The sequence below is a fragment of the Nannospalax galili genome, unplaced genomic scaffold (genome assembly GCF_000622305.1).
Source record: "Nannospalax galili isolate Female #2095 unplaced genomic scaffold, S.galili_v1.0 scaffold261, whole genome shotgun sequence".
NCBI classification, from domain to species: Eukaryota; Metazoa; Chordata; class Mammalia; order Rodentia; family Spalacidae; genus Nannospalax; species Nannospalax galili.
This window is the reverse complement of record NW_008345226.1, coordinates 2,187,650-2,205,302: the sequence shown is the minus strand read 5'-3', so window position 1 is coordinate 2,205,302 and position 17,653 is coordinate 2,187,650. Positions and strand designations below refer to the sequence as shown.

General features: G+C 38.0%; 1 pseudogene; it reads left to right on the top strand.

The window, feature by feature from the left end:
• The first annotated feature begins 6,506 nt into the window (after positions 1–6,506).
• LOC103740746 lies at positions 6,507–7,656 on the top strand (annotated as a pseudogene).
• Positions 7,657–17,653: the final 9,997 nt, after the last annotated feature.

The window sequence follows — 17,653 nt, the reverse complement described above, 5'->3', positions numbered from 1 at the left end:
GATCTCCATTTCATTATTAAAATACAGAGTTTCATGCAGAAAACTTCATTTTTAATGCAATTGACATTAAGATGTTTGCTCATGCATTTCTAATCGCTATATATCTGATTATTACTACTCACGGTTACTTTCCGAGCTCCTTGGCATCTGAGCATTGATATAAAGTCATCAGGTAGATTTTAATGATAATGTTTTTCACATCTACTAATTTTTAAGGAGCAAATTTTATGCTTTGAAGAATTATTATTTTTTAATCATTTAAAAAATTTTAAAAAGTACATGATTAGCTTTTCACTATAATAAGGGATATTGAATTTTATAAAATGTTTTGCTTTAGTTCCTGAGATGATCACATGGATTTTAACTTTAATTCTTTAATGTGACATATTGCTTATATTGATTTGCATCTTGGTGTAACTCCCTTGATCACCATACACAATCATTTTGATTTATGCTGGATCTGATTTGCTAAGACATATTAAGAAGTTTTGTACTTATGTTCATCAATTATATTGGTGTTTTGATTTCTTTGGCTAACTTCATCATTTCAAAAGAAGAAAGGCTCATTCAACTGATCTTTTATAAATTTTAATCTATATTGTTTATGTCTGCTCTTGTTTGATTTGTTTATTCTGATTTTGGTTCCATCTTGATTCTATTTTTGTGAGTTTCAGCATTAAGTTTTTGATTTGAAACCTTTTTCCTTTCCATTAGTGTTGTGTTTGCTATCGTGTCTAATATGTTGTGATGTTTTCATTTTCATTTGTTTCAAGATAATTCATAATTGCCCTTCTGATTTGTTTGTTGACTAAATCGCAACTTAAGAATGTGTTGCTTGGGGCTGGAGAGATGCACAGTGATTTAGCTCATTGGCTGCTCTTGCAGAGAACCTGGGTTCACTTCCCATCACCCACAACCATCTGTAACTCCAGTTCTAGAGGAATCTGATGTCCTGTTCTCACTTCCATGGGCATTGCATGACACGAGTGCACTTACATACCTGCAGACAATACACTTATACATATAAAGTAAAAAAAATAAACCAAATTTTTTTTAAAAGAATGTGTTAGGGCTGAAGAAAGTGCTCAGTGGTGAAGAATACTTGCTGTTCTTCCAGAGGACCCAGGTTCAATTCCCAGCACCTACATGGAAGCTAAGAACCATCCATAACTTCAGCTCCAGGTGATTCACCACCCTCCACAGGCCTCTATAGCTATTGCACACATATGATGTACTTACATACATGCAGGCAAAACAGTAGTACACATAAAATAAAAAAATAAATTAATAAAGAATGTAATGCTTAATTTCCATGGGTTTCTGTAATTTCTAAAGTTCATCTTGTTTTTTATTTTATTTTACGTAGTCAGAGAAAATACATGGTATGGTTTATGGATGGTTTTATTATTTGTATTCTAGTTTGTTGAAGATTGTATGGTGAAATGGCTCAAAAGGTAAAGATACTTGCAGCTCAAGTCTAGCAATCTGAGTTTGATACACAAAACCCATGTAAAGGTGGAAGGAGAGAACTAACTCAACAAATTTGTCCTCTTACCTCCACACACAACATGTAATATGTGCAATCTCCCAAACATACACATCATGTTCCCACACATGTCATGGACACATACACACACACACACACACACACACACACTCAATAAACAATAAACATTTTAAAGCTAATTAAATTTGTTTTAGAGTGTTTCATGGCCTAACATATGATCTAACCTGGAGACTGTTCCACATACTCCTGGGAAGAATGTACATTCTGCCACTCTTGGATGCAGTGTTCTGTCAGTATCTGTTAGGTCCATTTCGTCTACAGTGTAGTTTAACTCCATTTCTTCTTTCTTGTTCTTTGCCTGGTTGAGCTGTCTTAATGAAAATAAGATACAGAAGTCCCAAATTATTACTGTAGTAGAACTTATCCTCCCTTTAGCTCTAATAATACTTGCTTTATATAGTCACCCCAATATTCAGTGAATGTATTGACAATTATTTCCTTTTGTTAAACTGATCCCTTTGTCATTATACAGTGACTTTATTTTTCTCTTTCTAGCTTTTAATTTAAAGTCTGTTTTATCTGATAGAAGCACAGCTATTCCTGTTGTCCTGCTACTCTTCTGGGGAGATATAAGATTAACATCCACTTTTGAAGGCATCAGCACAGACAAGCCAAAGAATGACTCACACAAGTTCATCTTGATTAGCAAAATGATTTCATTAGAGGTTAAGTTTAAAATGGTAAGTAACAACAGATAGCTGTTTTCCCAAAGTCACCAACCTCTGGCTATTTTTTATGGTTCTATGTCTACAGAAGAATTAATGTAAACCTGGGCTCTGAGTGATACCTAGTGTTTAAGTAGAAGAGGTGATTACAGGCTCAGACAACACAAGGCACAGACAAAACCAAGCACTGGGAAAGTTCTTTGCTAATAGTGTTTCTATATTTGCCCTGATTGGGGTTTTGCTGGTGTCAGCAAATACTGTCCAGCCAAGGGAAAGAAAGTGGTTTGAAGCAGTACAGTCTGGCACATGAACAGTTTAACAGGGGCTTGTTGCAAGATGGAGATTCTCTGGCTAGAATTCAGAGGACCAGCCTCCTTATACCTGCTGTTTATGTTTTTCCATTCACAGGGTATCTCTTTCTCCACTCTTTAGAGTCCTTTATGACTTTGCCATGGAAGTGGGTTTCTTATAGGCAGTGTGCCTTACAGTCTAGTTTTTTGAAAACCCAACCAGTTGATCTACGTCTTTGAATGGAGAACTAAATCTATTTATATCCAAGGGTATTAATCGTACTCCCATCCCGTTAATTTCTTTCTCATTGTGTGATATGTCTTTATCACTGTCTTTTTCATGTTTGGGGGTTTTTAGTGCTTTGTACTGATTGGGGTTTCCTTTTTCTTTTTAAAAAATAATCTTTTATTTTTATTTTTTCTATATGAGTGTATTGCCTACATGTAAGTGCACCCATGTCATGGAATGGAAGTGGAGGTCAGAAGAGGCCATTGAATCCCCTGAAACTGGATTTACAGGTGGTTGTTAGCTGCCATATGGGTGCTGGGGATCCAACTCGAGTCATCTGCAAGAACACCTAGTGTTCTTAGCTGCAGATCCATCTCTCCAGACCCTCTTTCTCCTCTTTTTATCTGTTCAGCCATTGAGTTTTGTGCTTAATGTATTTCATGGTTGCAGATACCGTTCATTTACTTATCAATGTAAGATTCCCATAAACATTTCCTATGAGGTCAGTCTGGTGGTGATGGAGTCACTGAGTGTTTGCTTCTTTGTCTCTTTTGGGTTATTTTTTATTTCCACATTTAAAAGTATAGCTTTGCATATAGTATTATTGGTTGAAAATATTTTGTTTTTCATCAGCCCTTTGAAAATATGCTCTCATTTCTTCCTGTTCCTAAGTTTTCTGCAGAGAAGTTTGTTGTTTGCCATACAGTTTTCTCTTATAAGTGTCTTGACACTTTTCTTATGCATTTTTTAGAGTTTCTGTTTTTTTTATTTTAACAATTTTATTATATAATTTGCCACAAAGTGAAGGTTTTGTAAAATCTACTAAGCATTCTTTGGGCTTTCCAAATCTGTATAGCCTTATTTTTCTCCAGAACTGGAAAATTTTCAGCAATTGTTTCATGAATAGTTTCCACATTTTTCTAGAATGTGTTTGTTCAGTTAATGGTTTCCCCGAAATAATCTTGAAGTCTTTCTTCATCCTTCTCTTTTTAAATTTTTATTGTTTTAGGACTGGGTCTTCCCAATATGGCCTAGAACTCACTGTGCAGCACAGTCTGGTCTCAAAATAGCAATCCCCTTATCTCTGTCTCACATACATGAGGATTATAGATATGTACCACCACATTCAACTCTTTATTCTTTTTAAACTGTTTTATTTTATTTTCATTAAAGAAATCTGACTGGGGGTAGGGAGATGGAGAGATGGCTCAATGTTTAAGAGTACTTGCTATTCAACCATAAGGACCTGATCGCAGATCTTAGCACCCATGTAACAAACCAGATGAGGTCTTAAATGTTCCTGTAACAAAAGCTCTAGGTTCAAGGAGAGGCTCTGCCTCAAAGGAGTAAGGTGGACAATGATAGAAGAGACAACCAATGGCCTCTTCTGGCCTCTGCTTATATGTAAGTACATGCACACTTGCCTACATAGAGACACTGGCTGGGAATATGGAGCTGTTTGGGACAGTTGACTGACCACTTCACCAAGTTCAAATAGGCATGGTCTTAAGATGTCACTGGGCAGCAAAAGCACTTTCCCTACCAACAAGCCAAGATAGGTGTATCAGATAGCTTTAGTGTCAACTTGACACACCTGGGTTGAGTGAGCTTCAATTGGGAAATTGCCTTAATAGAACTGGCCTGTGGCCATGTCTGTGGGGCATCTTCTTGATTGGTGAGTGATGTGGGAGAGCCCAGCTCACTGTGGGTGGTGCCACCCATGGGCAGGTGGGCCTGTGTTGCCTAAGAGAGCAAGCTGAGCAGGGGCCACAGGAGCAACCCAGTAAGCGCATTCCTCCATGGCTTGTGCTTCAGCTCCTGCCTCCAGGTTCTTTCCCTGAGTTCCTACCTTGGGCTCCCTGATGAGCTGTGGCCTGGGAGATGTAAGCTGAGTAAACCCTTTCCTGCCCAAGTTGGTATTGGTCGGGGTATTTTATCACAACAATGGAGAAACAAACTAGGACAACAGGGCATCTATCAGCATCCAAAGAAGTCCTAAGAAACAGTTGAGCAACCCAATTGGGAGATGACCTTCATGTGACTCTTTCAAAGGCGATGGGAATCCCCACCCAACCAATTCTGCAAAATGTCTCTTGGTTCAGGGTTGATCCTAAGAGATGGAAAGTATATGTGATGTACTCAGTGTTTTTACAAGGCTGTAACACATCTTTGCACTCAGCTATTTACTTGTATATCCACACTACACTTCAACCCTCTGCTTCGAGAATCCAGTGAAATGTCTATTGTTTTTCCCCTTGTATAGGTCCTTTGTAGAAGAAAACATGGCAGAAAACTTTTATCAGCCATCTTCCTCCACCCTCAAGTTCTGTCTTACCAAGATCACTGTTACTGAGGGCATTTTCCCTCAGTAACACTTTAGGAACTGATTCTGGCATTATCAAGAAATCCTGAGTACATACAACCTTCCATAATCCTCCAAAATTAGACGAAAAGTTTTGAAAAGTCAAATGATAGATTAAGATAAGTTGAATTAATAATGACAGAAAATTAAGATGCGAAATACGCAAAGAATAATTATAAATTGAAAAAAGAAAAGCAAGTACTCTATAAAAAAAGACAAAATTAACTATCAAAATAAGCAACTCAGTCAAAAAGCAATGGTAGATAAGTATCTGAAAAGATGCGTAAATTATGTAACAGAGAAAGAAAATTAGTAATAACGAAATATGATTTCATACCTATGGGACTTTCAAATATGAAAAAGGAGTGTTTATTAATATCAGTAATTCAAGAAAAAAGGTCCTATCATAAATTATTGATGAAATTGTTCATTGTTACTGCCTCTTTGTTACAGTAACCTAGAATCTTAAAATTTTAAATGCATATTTCCTTTGACTTAACATTCCACTCCTGGGACACGTCTCCAAATAACTAAAATCATGAGTAATGATATGTATAAGGATGTTGATTCCACCATTTTTTCATAATGGCAAAAATCCTAGAAACATCACTAAGGGAATTATAGTACAAATTATGACATATAATTTGTAATAATCATAATCTCATAGTATGAGATTTATACAGTCATTGAAATAATAAATTAGAGTTGTATCAGTTAATTTATTTTTGAGTGAGAAAAGGCAGGATGTGGTGACCTACATATAATTGATTCTGCTTTGTTAAACAATGCTTGCCAATGTGCTGTGTGTGCATATTTACCTGAGCATAAAAACATAGAAGTACATAAAACTTCATAAAACTTCAAAGAAGTACAAAACTTCATAAAGTTTAAAAAGTAAAAAGTTTTATGAATTATAAAACTTTATAAAAACTTCAAAGAAGTACAAATTGTTAACCTAGAATGTGCGTGAGACAAGTAAAACAAGAGGGATGAAGAGCGTAAGGGCAGAAGAATGTAGGACGCCCTATGGATTGTGGGAAAATTTTCTCTGGGTTGTGGGAAGAGAACCAATGCCAGCCAAAGCTACCAACGTTTTAGAATATGCTTAGTTTATTAATATGCAGTTTAATAATGTAGGCTATGTATAGGTATGTGCTGTGTTTTTTAAAAAAATGCTTAATTCTAACCTTAATTTATACCAAGGAATACTGACCAACATCTTGTCATTTTAAAATGATTTTTATTATATAAAATGCATATTTATTATAGATAAGTAGAAAACGTAGGAATGTAAATTATTTTAAAAGGAATTCACAATCCAACTCTGCCAAAGTCTTGCGCGAACAGCGGCTTCACATTGAACCCTGCACAAGACAAGTTCTCACTTTCCCTCATGGCGCTGAAGGTGGCGACAGCTGTTGCTAGCACTGGGAAGGCAGTGGTCGAGCCAACTCTCCTCTGCAGTCCTTGGGACGTTCTGGGTGCCTGTGAGGCCCCTGGGAGGAGCGTCTCCTCACAACAAACAATTTTTCCGTCAGCTAAGTATGGTGAGCAGCACACTGTGACTATGATTCCAGGGGACGACATCAGACCAGAGTTCATGCTGCGTGTTACGTCTGTGTTCAGTCACACGTGTGTGCCAGGGACTTTGAAGAGGGACATGAGAGCTACAACACCGGTGAGAAGACATCTGCAGTGCCATCATGGTCATCCACCGAAATGGCTTGGTCCTGAAGGGCAACATCCGAAACAAACCATAACCTGCCACCATCCCACAAATCCCGAAGCAACATCCTTGACACTAGCCTTGACCTCTACGCCAGCGTCATCAGCTGCAAGAGCCTGCCAGGAGTGGTGACACGGCTCAAGGACATAGACGTCCTCATTGTGCGGGAAAACACAGAGGGTGAGTACAGTAACCTGGAGTGTGAGAGTGTGGCAGGAGTGGTGGAGAGCTTGAAGATCATTATTAAGTCCCTGGGCCTTCAAGCTGGCCCAGGAGAGTGGGTGTAAGAAAGTGACAGCTGTGCACAAGGCCAACATCATGAAACTGGGTGATTGGCTCTTCCTCCAGTGCTGCACAGAGGTGGCAGCCCGCTATCCCCAGGTCACCTTTAACAACATGATTATGGACAACACCACAATGCAGCTGGTATCCTGGCCCTAGCCGTTTGATGTCATGGTGATGCCCAGTCTTTACAGCAACATCATCAACAATGTCTGCCCAGGGCTGGCTGAGGGCCCAGGCCTTGTGGCTCGTGCTGACTATGGCCATGTATATGCAGTGTTTGAGACGGCTGCAAGGAATGCAGGCAAAAGTATTGCCAATAAGAACATAGCTATCCCCACAGCTATACTGCTAGCAAGTTGCCTGATGCTCGGACCACCTCAAGCTCCACTCTTAGGCCACATCCATCCACAAAGCTGTCATGGCCTCCATGAACAATGAAAACATGTACACCTTAGACTTCGGAAGCTGGGACACCACATCCCAAGTCATCAGCTGCATCCGAGTCATCAATGACCAGGCTGTGGAAACTTGATGACTGTAGAGCCAGCCATCTCAGCCTGTCTATAGACCCCATTCTCACTCCAGTACCCCAGCCAACTTAGTGGGCAGCCCCAAGAATAAACCCACTTCTGCTCCCCGACCCCCAATCCCATCATCCAGGGACAGGTGCTTTGGAACTTTAGTGTACATAATTATTTTTTTTGTGTGGTATTTTTGAGACAGGGTCTCCCTGTAGCCCCACCTGGCCTAGAACTTGCTATGTAGACCAGGCTGGCCTTGAACCCACAGAGATCCGCCTGCCTCTGCCTCCTGAGTGCTGGGATTAAAGGCCTGTACCACCATGCATGGCTCTTAGTGTACATAATTCTTAAATATATTGTAGATACTATTTTATAATCCATTCTAATTTAACTACCACAAACAAATTTAATAATTCTTTCCAGAAGTACAGGATTTTATACTCTAACAAATATAAAACTATCAGTTTATATCCACACATGAAGTCTTTCACAAATGTTCTCAGCCTCAAATCATACCAATAAAATTGGGGTGAGCAAATGATGAATACCATGAAAGTGAGAAGATTTGAAGATCTTGCTTTCCCTTTCCACCAATTTGTAAATTGCTGGCAACTCTGTATGAAAGGCAATCTCTTTTCCTCCCTTCAACTTCATGATGTGTTCTAATGCCTTATATGATACTTACCCTTTTGATTAGGAATGAGAAAGAATAACACACTGGATGAATGGCTCAGCAGTAAAGAACATTAGCTTTTCTTGCAGAGGACTGGGGTTCAGCTCCTAGTACCCACATGGCATTTAATAACAAACTAGAACTCCACTTTCAAGGGATCCAATGCCCTCTATGACCATTGTATATATGTAGTGCACTTAATTTATGCAGGTAAAACACTCATACACAATTGTTTTTAAAAGAATAGCTATTAATATTTTGTTTGAAAAGAAAATATAAACTCTTTGGTTTCAAAGGAGTTAAAAGTCTCCATTGTCTATGCTGTCCAGTGCTGCTTCTTTTGCAATTATTGTAGTAAGATTTCATATTTGAGCTTTGGTTGTATCAGAGCTTTTGATCAACTACATTTTAAGTAGAATGATTTGTGGTCATTACTATACAAAAGTAGGATCTTCAAAAGGAATCTTTTACTTAAACTTTATTGCTAGCTCAACTGTCTGTTGCCTTTGAGCAGCTGGATGTAGCAACTGCTGACAGAATTTAATTGTCACCTGATTTTTAAAAAGATATTACTTACTTGACATGTAAATTCCCATTTTAATCCCTAGTCCAGGTTCAACCCAGGGAAGAAGTTGTACCTTATACCCCAGGGGTGGTAGTAATGATATCATAGTCAAATCTGAATCCCCAGTAGCCTTGACTATATACCCAGTACATTTGGCAACTACTAAATGCCCATTGGCCGTATCAGCATCTCGCTGATTCTGCCTTTTCTTGGGTATGTTTTTCTAGTGAGATTTCTATCACTTACATTACCACCACTAACATCACCATGTATACTGTTCTTGCCTCCATCTGTCTTTGGGTTCTTTAGGTATAGGTGTCTCCTCCTGATCAGTAAGAAATGAAAACAGATTTAATGACTCTTAAATAACTGCCTCTCATGCATTCTAAGTTTACCTCATCTGAAGACTAGGATGGTTAACTAAGCTTTGTAGTTGTACATTTTGAATCTTTAGAGCACATTGAAATGCAATTAAATTGCTGGCTTTATCTGGATTGGCTATTTTTTAAATGCCTAAATATAATAGCACATGCTTTTTCCATAGCCCTAAGCACACATTAATGTAGTTTGGAGTCTCCTGAAGGCCAAATAGAGAGCTTTCATGTCCACATCCTACAAATCAACAGCAGCCTGGAGACTGATTCTCTCTCTTCAACTCATTGCCTGGGATTTCTGTGAGATTACTGCTGACAGTTAGTTTAATCATTTGAATTAAGCCACATTTCTGTAAGAAACATCAAAAATCATCTTGATTAGACTGCCATATTGGATCCTTTTGGTATAACTGATTAATTATAATCATACAGTACTAGCTTCCACATTTATTAATAACCTATTCTGCCTTTGGTACTGCTTTATAATAAACAGGCTTAGGACAGGTGTCTCGCTACTATCTTTTTTTTTTTTTTTTCCTAGCAGAGAATGGGGAATTAATTAGTTTTAGTCGAGTAGTTAGGCAGACTGGCCCATCAGTATAAGAGCTGGTTATATGAACTGATGCTATGACTTAAAAGAGCTTCATGTTTTTTTCATTACTTCCCCAAGTTTATTCTTCAGATAGTCAAGAAAGTTCTATGCTCCATAGAGATGTTTTCAATCCTCAAGTCTACGAAAAGTGACTCCAAGTCAAGGCCTTGACAGAACATTCTATTTGTTAAGTACTTGCTTCATATTCAAGGACAGAGTAGTTCAGAGACATTGGGAGACAAGCAGTAATGTGTTCCTGTGGATACAGAGAATGCTTTTTAAATATTCACATGCAGGCTGAAGAAATTACATGATATCATCAGAGCACTGAGCTAATAATTGTAGATGGTGGTGGTTACAGGCATGGAATTTGAAGCTCAGCTTTCTAATTTCAGATCTTGTAGGGACTGAGGAGACAGTTCAGCCTGCTATACAAACATGGGTACCTGAGATCAGATTACCAGAACCCATGTATAAGGCCAAGCATAGTGTCCTGTGCCTATCACCCCGAAACTAAAGGGACAGAGGCAAGTGGATCCCTGAATCTCATTGGCCAGCCAGCAAACTGAATTGATGAGCTTCAGGTTCAGTGAGAGACCCTGACTCAAAAAACAAATGGAGAGAGTGACAGAGGAAAGACATCACCTGCCTCTAAGCTTTGATAGGCATACACAACTACCTGTGCACACACCTATGCTAACAAATACATATACCACACATACAACATACAGGTACACACACACACACACACACACACACACACACACACAAATATCATCTCCAAAGAAATATCACTGTGGCCTCTGCTTACTCATTTGCAAAATGGGAATATTAAAACCTACCTGGCAGAGTTAGTATAGAAGTCGTATTATAAGAACAGTGCTTGAACATAGTGTACCCCTGATGAATATTCCTTCCTAGTATTCTTAGAATGATGTAAATGAATACTAGGTAATGACTGTTAGCTATCTTATTGGCAATATGAAAAATGTTAAGATCCTTAATTCTCAAAATCAATGAGAGAGATGGCACTAGTTCCCAGGACTCTAAAATTAGTGTCACTATAGGGGATTTTCCTCTTTCTCTTACTAATATCACTCAGTCCTACTATGTAGCAAACATTTGGGCAGTGAGTGAGAGTAAATATTGGTTACAGAAATGGAATTATTTTGCTGTGTCTCTACCCTTGTCTCAGAGACATTTTTAGGCACCGAATTCAGATAAATGGATTCAACTTTCCCCTAAATAGTGGACAATTTTAAAAACAAAGGCGAAATTGAGTAAGACTGTCAGCATAGACTTTGACGAGCACTGGTCTGCTCATTTATTTCCAAAGTGGATATTTTTGTCTCTCCTCTTTCCACCCATATATTGAATAGCAGATATGATCACAATTTGCTGTTTTTACTGATATTTTAAGCATGAGGATTACATGCAATAAAATATTTTAAGAGAAACAGAGTATTACAATTATTCTGAGGTAAGCATTTTAACAACACAATTATTTGTATTATAATGTTGTGGAAATGTGTCCATTATTGTATATATTGTAGACTGTCTGTTGACAAATCTTGTGTTCTACTAGACTTAAGTTTTGAAACCAGTAGCCAGGTCTTAATAGTTCAGATTTTGCAAGTATTTTGTCATATCTTGACTTTTATTTGATGTTCAAAAAGTATGTTGTTAGGTCAGTGTTGCAGTGCATAGAATCTCAGCACAGGGAGGCAGAAGATTGCTTCAAGTTCAAGGCCAGGCTGGTCTACATGGTAACTTCCAGGTCAGCCAGAATTACATAGTGAGCTATGTCTCACAAAGCCAACAAACAAAAAAAGTGTTTGTTGAATTTCATTGAACAAATAATACTCTAGTTTTATTTAGGCAAATGTATCTCTGAATGTCTGTGAAGAAGTTGATTTCAATTATACTTAATTTTTTAATTTGGGGGAATTTCATACATGAGTAGTGTATTTATGTAGTTTCCATCCATCCTTCTCCCCCCTCTAACTTTCTCCATGCCCCCACATGCCCTTACAATTTTGTGACCACTTCTTTGAATGTTATTTGTTACATACACACATATACTCTATTGAGTCTATTTAGTGGTATTTGTGCATACATGTATTTATGGCTGACCCCTTGAGAATGGATAACCTATCACAGAGGTCCCTAGAGAAAACTGACTTTCTGTCCCTCAGCATTTATTAGGTGCCTGTAGCTCTTCATTTCTCTGGTGAGACTCCATGAAATTTTCCCAGTTCACATTGGCATGTCCACTAGTGGCATTATGCTTGTCGTCTTTAGGCAACTATATTGTTGTGATTTCATGGATGCAGCTTCCTTGTCATGAGCAGAAGACACTATCTAGTAGCAGGTATCTGGGTCACCTGGCTCTTACAATCTTTCTTTGCTCTCTTCTGTGGTGTCCCTTGAGCCTTAGGTGTAGGGGTTGCATTATTAGATGTATCAGTTGGAGCTGGGGAACCCATGGTTGCTTATTCTCTGCATTTTTACCAGTTGTGGATCTCTCTAATAGTCTCCATCTATTGCAAAAAATAAGCCTTTTTGATGAGGGATGAGAAGTACACTTATCTGTGGATATAAGGATAAGTGTTTAGACTATACTAAGACATGACATTGATTTAGGAAAAGTAGCAGTGGTAGAGTCTCCTCTAGGGTCTATGACCTCTCCAGCAACAAGTATTTGGCTAAGTTTATAGCAACAGGCATGCATTGCCTCCTGTTGATCAGCCTTAGGTTCAGTTAGATAGATATTAATTACCCCCAAGATAAAAGTACCATAATTGCACCACTAGGCATATTTTGCTGGGTAAGTCACCATTGTGATTTGTAGGCTTTACAGCTGAATAGGACTATTGATTACTTTTTTGCTTTGGCAGCTTGCACAGAATCTTCTGATATTATGATGGCTAGTCCTCACAGAGGAGGCTTTCAGGTCAATTCCAAGTCCCCTATCTAAAGTGTATGGGGTCTTCAGCAATAGGGTCTTCAAGTTCTGGGAGGCAACCAAGGCTATAGAAATGACCTATATATTGTTTTGGCAGTCTCTTGGATTACCCCAACCAACAACTCTTGAAGAGACATTTCCCTAGCCTGGCACTGAGAATTTTGTTAGATAGCCTTTGGCTATACACACACACACACACACACACACACACACACACACACACACATATTTTTAGGTAAACTGATAAAAAATTCCTATGGCTTTTTAAGACATCCTTAGTATTATTCCCAGGTCAGATAATAAAACTCAGAGCATATAAAAACAATGAGAAGTTGGGCATAGTGGTGCATGCCTTTAATCCCAGCACTCGGGAGGCAGAGGCAGGTGGACCTCTGTGATTTCAAGGCCAGCCTGGTCTACATAGTGAGTTCCAGGACAGCTGGGGCTACAGGGAGACCCTGTCTCAAAAAAACCAAAAAAAAAAAAAAAGAGAATGATGCAAATAATAGCATAACATTTTATTTTACAGAAGTGTTTAGAGTCACTAAACTATATATATTTTAAATATTTTATTGTTTTTTAATTTTATGTATATGAATGTACTGCCTGCATGTATGTGAGTGTACCCATGTAGTAAAATGCTGCAGAGGTGAGAAGAGGACTTTGGATTCCCCTGGAACTGGAGTTAAGGACGGTTTGTAGCTGCCATATGGGTGCTGGGAATCAAACCCGGGTCCTGTGCAAGAGCAATCAGTGCTCTTAACAGCTGGGCCATCTCTCCAGCCCCTAAACTATATTTAATGTGCATCATTGTGCTAAAAAGTAACATTAGTTATTATAAATTAGGTTTTACTCTGTTATTCAGATTACAGATCGTGAAGTCTAAGGAATATTATTCAAGAAAATATTTACTCTCTGGATGTTATATTAATTGGTATTGTGTGGGAGAGTGTATTTTTCAGTTTTGAAGCAGAAATATGTCCTAAATGCATGTTTTATTCAGTGTGTTTTCATATGCCTCATGTCAATATTTTTTCCTGGATTCAGCTTTATACTATCCATACATTCAGCATGACTCTGCTGTCATTAACTCATAAACTTAAGCCAATCATTTATTTACTAGTCTATGCTATAATGATCAATATATTAAAGAGCACTGGGCTTTCTGATATTAAAGAACTTTTAGCTATAAAATTACAAAAATTCACAAATCTTGGGATAGTAGTTTGGATTTCTTGACAACTATTTTCACTAAAAAATAAAGTACGTGTGTATATTCTTTTTCTTGGTAAGTTCAGTCTTCTTCATATAGTCAAGCAGTTGAATTTATTTATTTATTTATTATTTTATGTGTAAGAGTGTTATGCCTGCACGTGTGTAAGTACACTCATGTCATGCATTGCCTGCAGAGTACAGAAGAGGGCGTCAGATCCCTTGGAACTGGAGCTACAGACTTGTTAGTCACCATGTGGCTGCTGGGATTCAAACCCAGGTCTTCCACAAGAACAACCAGTGCTCTTAACTGCTGAGCCATCTCTCTGGTGCTACAGTTGAATTCTCTTTTTTTCCCAATTTTCTTATAGGATTTAATTATCAATTTTGAGTGTAACATTCTTTATGTTTTTTTTATTTTTTAATTATTTATTTAATAACCACATAATTAGAAGAAACATTTCATTACAACAGCATCCACATATTCAATAACAATTTCCAGAGCTAAGATGCATCTCTTTCCAAAGTTGGCTGTAAATTTTTAGTTTTACAGTTGAATTAATACAATTATACAATATTGTACTCAGTATAAATCCTATATGACATAAAATTGAAAGGTTTTAACCTTTAAAACATGTCTCCATTTCCTTATTAAAATATACTATTTCATATAGAAAAATTCATTTTTAATGCAACTAACACTTAGATGTTTGTACATGCATCTTTAATCTCTATATTTCTGATTATTACTAGTCCAGTTGATTACTTTTTGAGATCCTTGGCACCTGAGCATGAATATAAAGTCATTAGGTAGATATCAATGGTAATGTTTTTCACATCTACTAATTAACATGAAGCAAATTTTTATACTTTGTCTTTAAGTATAACTCATTTTTTTATTGATTGATTTTATTGTGTGTGTGTATTTCCTACAGAACATCCCAAACAATCATATTTATCCATATACCCACCTCCCAAGTGACACCCTCCTATGCCCTGCATCCCCCACTGGAGCCCATATACTCTGTCACCCCTGTTACTGTCCACTGTGTTGTCAGTGCCCCCAGCCATTCCCCAGTGCTTATCCATTTGCTGAGTCTAATCAGCCTATCTATAGTTCTTTATTTTAGGAAGATCAGTTCTTCTTCATCTAGCAGCAAACTCTTGCCAATATTCCTTTAGACAAGATTGTGGTCTGCTGTTCATTTTTCCAGTTCTATGCTGGGTTACTGTCTGGGAGTCTGTTGGGCCAACCTGTCGAACAGCTCAAAGGAAGGAATCTCCTGTCTGGCATTGTTTTTTGTTATGTAGCCTTTAGTTATACACATGGACTCTTAAAGAATTATATTGATCCCTTTAATCTTTGGTTATACTTTACTTTTGGGTGTTTAAAACCCTACAGTTGGCCCAGATAAAACAATTTATTTTTACTCTTAAGAGCGTTTGAAGATCTGTTCCTCAGGGGTCACATGGGCTTAGGAGGACCCCTTGGGTCCTTTCCTCTGCCAGTTCCATCTATGTGACGATAAGTCAAAGGTCCTACTCGATAATGGATGGCTTCACTTGGAAGCATGGAGGAAATGTTTCCTCTGTGTTGACCCTCTTTGTAGACTGAACACTGGTTCAAGTCCTCTTTGTAGACTGGACACTGGTTCAAGTCCATCTGGTGGGGACTCCATGGCCTCCTTGATCAAGAGGACAGGTGACCCACCACAATTACAGGACATTTTGAGAGATGCTCATAGTCCCCTGGAACTTAATCAACCTTGGAGAGCAAGAAGCAAAAACTGTCCTTTATGTCTCTCTGACCATATTAGTATAGGCCTCAAAGTATGGCTGTTAAGCATCTAAGAAGGTTAGTTCCACCAGTCTGTTACTTTTAATAACCATGTACAATGTAGATAAAGCTTGGGCAAAGACCAAAGATTCTCAAATACACCTTGACTAGACATACATTATGTTCCTTGAGCTAGTTGTATGTATAATTTGTCAGTGGGTTGTTGGACTAAAATGGTTTTCTCTGTTTTTTTGTTTTTTTTTTAACTAGCTAGCATTGTTTATCTCTCACATTGTCTAACCCTTCTACCATGATTTCCCCATTTAAAGTGTCCCATTTTTCCCATTTCTCCCTTAATAATACCCTTCTCCTATGGTCTCACCTCTTGTTATTTCTTCTTGTCTGTTGGGTTTGGGTTTCATTTGTTGTTGCTTTTCAAGTGTCTTGAGTTGCAATGTTAAGTCTTTTATTTGTGTTCTCTCTGATTTTTTAATGTAGGCACTTAGCACTATAAACTTCCCCTAAGGACAGCTTTTAATGTGTCCGAGAGGTTTTCTTGTGTTGTATTGTCCTTTTCATTTAGTTCCAGGAATACTTTTATTTCTTCCTTAATTTCTCCTTTGACCCATTCATCATTAAGGAGTGCGTTGTTTAATCTCCAAGTGTTCATGTAGTTACTAAGATTTCTTCTGGTGTTGATTGTAAGACTTTATTGCATTGTGGTCTGATAGAATGCATGGAATTATTTCAATCTTTTGGTATTTGTTGAGGTTTATTTTGTGCCCCAGTATATGGTCAATTTTGGAGAAGGTACCATGGGTCACTGAATAGAAAGTATATTCTTTGGTGCTTGGATGGAATATTCAGTAGATGTCTGTTAGACCCATTTGATGTATGGTACTGTTTAATTCAGATATCTCTCTGTTAATTTTTTGTCCTGTTGCCCTATCTAATGGAGACAATGGGGTAGTGAAGTCCCCAACTATTAATGAGTTGTGATTAATCTGGGTCTCAAAGTCCTGTAGTACTGTTTTTATGAAGTTGGGTGCACCAGAATTTGATGAATATATGTTCGTGATTGTAATATCTTCTTGGCGAATTGTTCCTTTGATCAGAATGAAATGGCCCTCTTTATCTCTTCTGATTGGTTTTAGTGTGAAGTCTATTTTGTTAGATATTAGAATTGCAATGCCTGCTTTTTTCTTAGTACCAGTTGCTGGGTATATTCTGTTTTTATGAAGTTGGGTGCACCAGAATTTGATGAATATATGTTCGTGATTGTAATATCTTCTTGGCGAATTGTTCCTTTGATCAGAATGAAATGGCCCTCTTTATCTCTTCTGATTGGTTTTAGTGTGAAGTCTATTTTGTTAGATATTAGAATTGCAATGCCTGCTTTTTTCTTAGTACCAGTTGCTGGGTATATTTGTCGGGAGCTGGAGAAACAACATTCGTTACCAAAAAATATAATATAGCTCTACAAACAGTTGACTTAAGCAGGAAATTCTGCCTGCACTAGTAACCTTGAGAAAGAATTTATGGCAAGGTTATCTTTCTCTTCCCCTTGCAAACAGTTCTCGGAAAAGTAAGTCATGCAGTAATCTCTTGGAACATCTGGCCGTCAGTCACGTTGCTGAATTTCTCAGTCCCCCTCCCATACCCATAAAAATGCTGTAACCTTTTGACCAACTTCTTCAACCCCTTCTAAATACAAACTGTATATAAGGAAAGCTTGCAATACAATAAAGCGACCCTTGACAAGTGGACTTGCTTGGGCTCCGTCTCCTCTTTCTCGCCCGTTTTTCCTTTCAGGGAGTGGTCCCCCCCGAGCCTTACCTGTACAGGGTCCC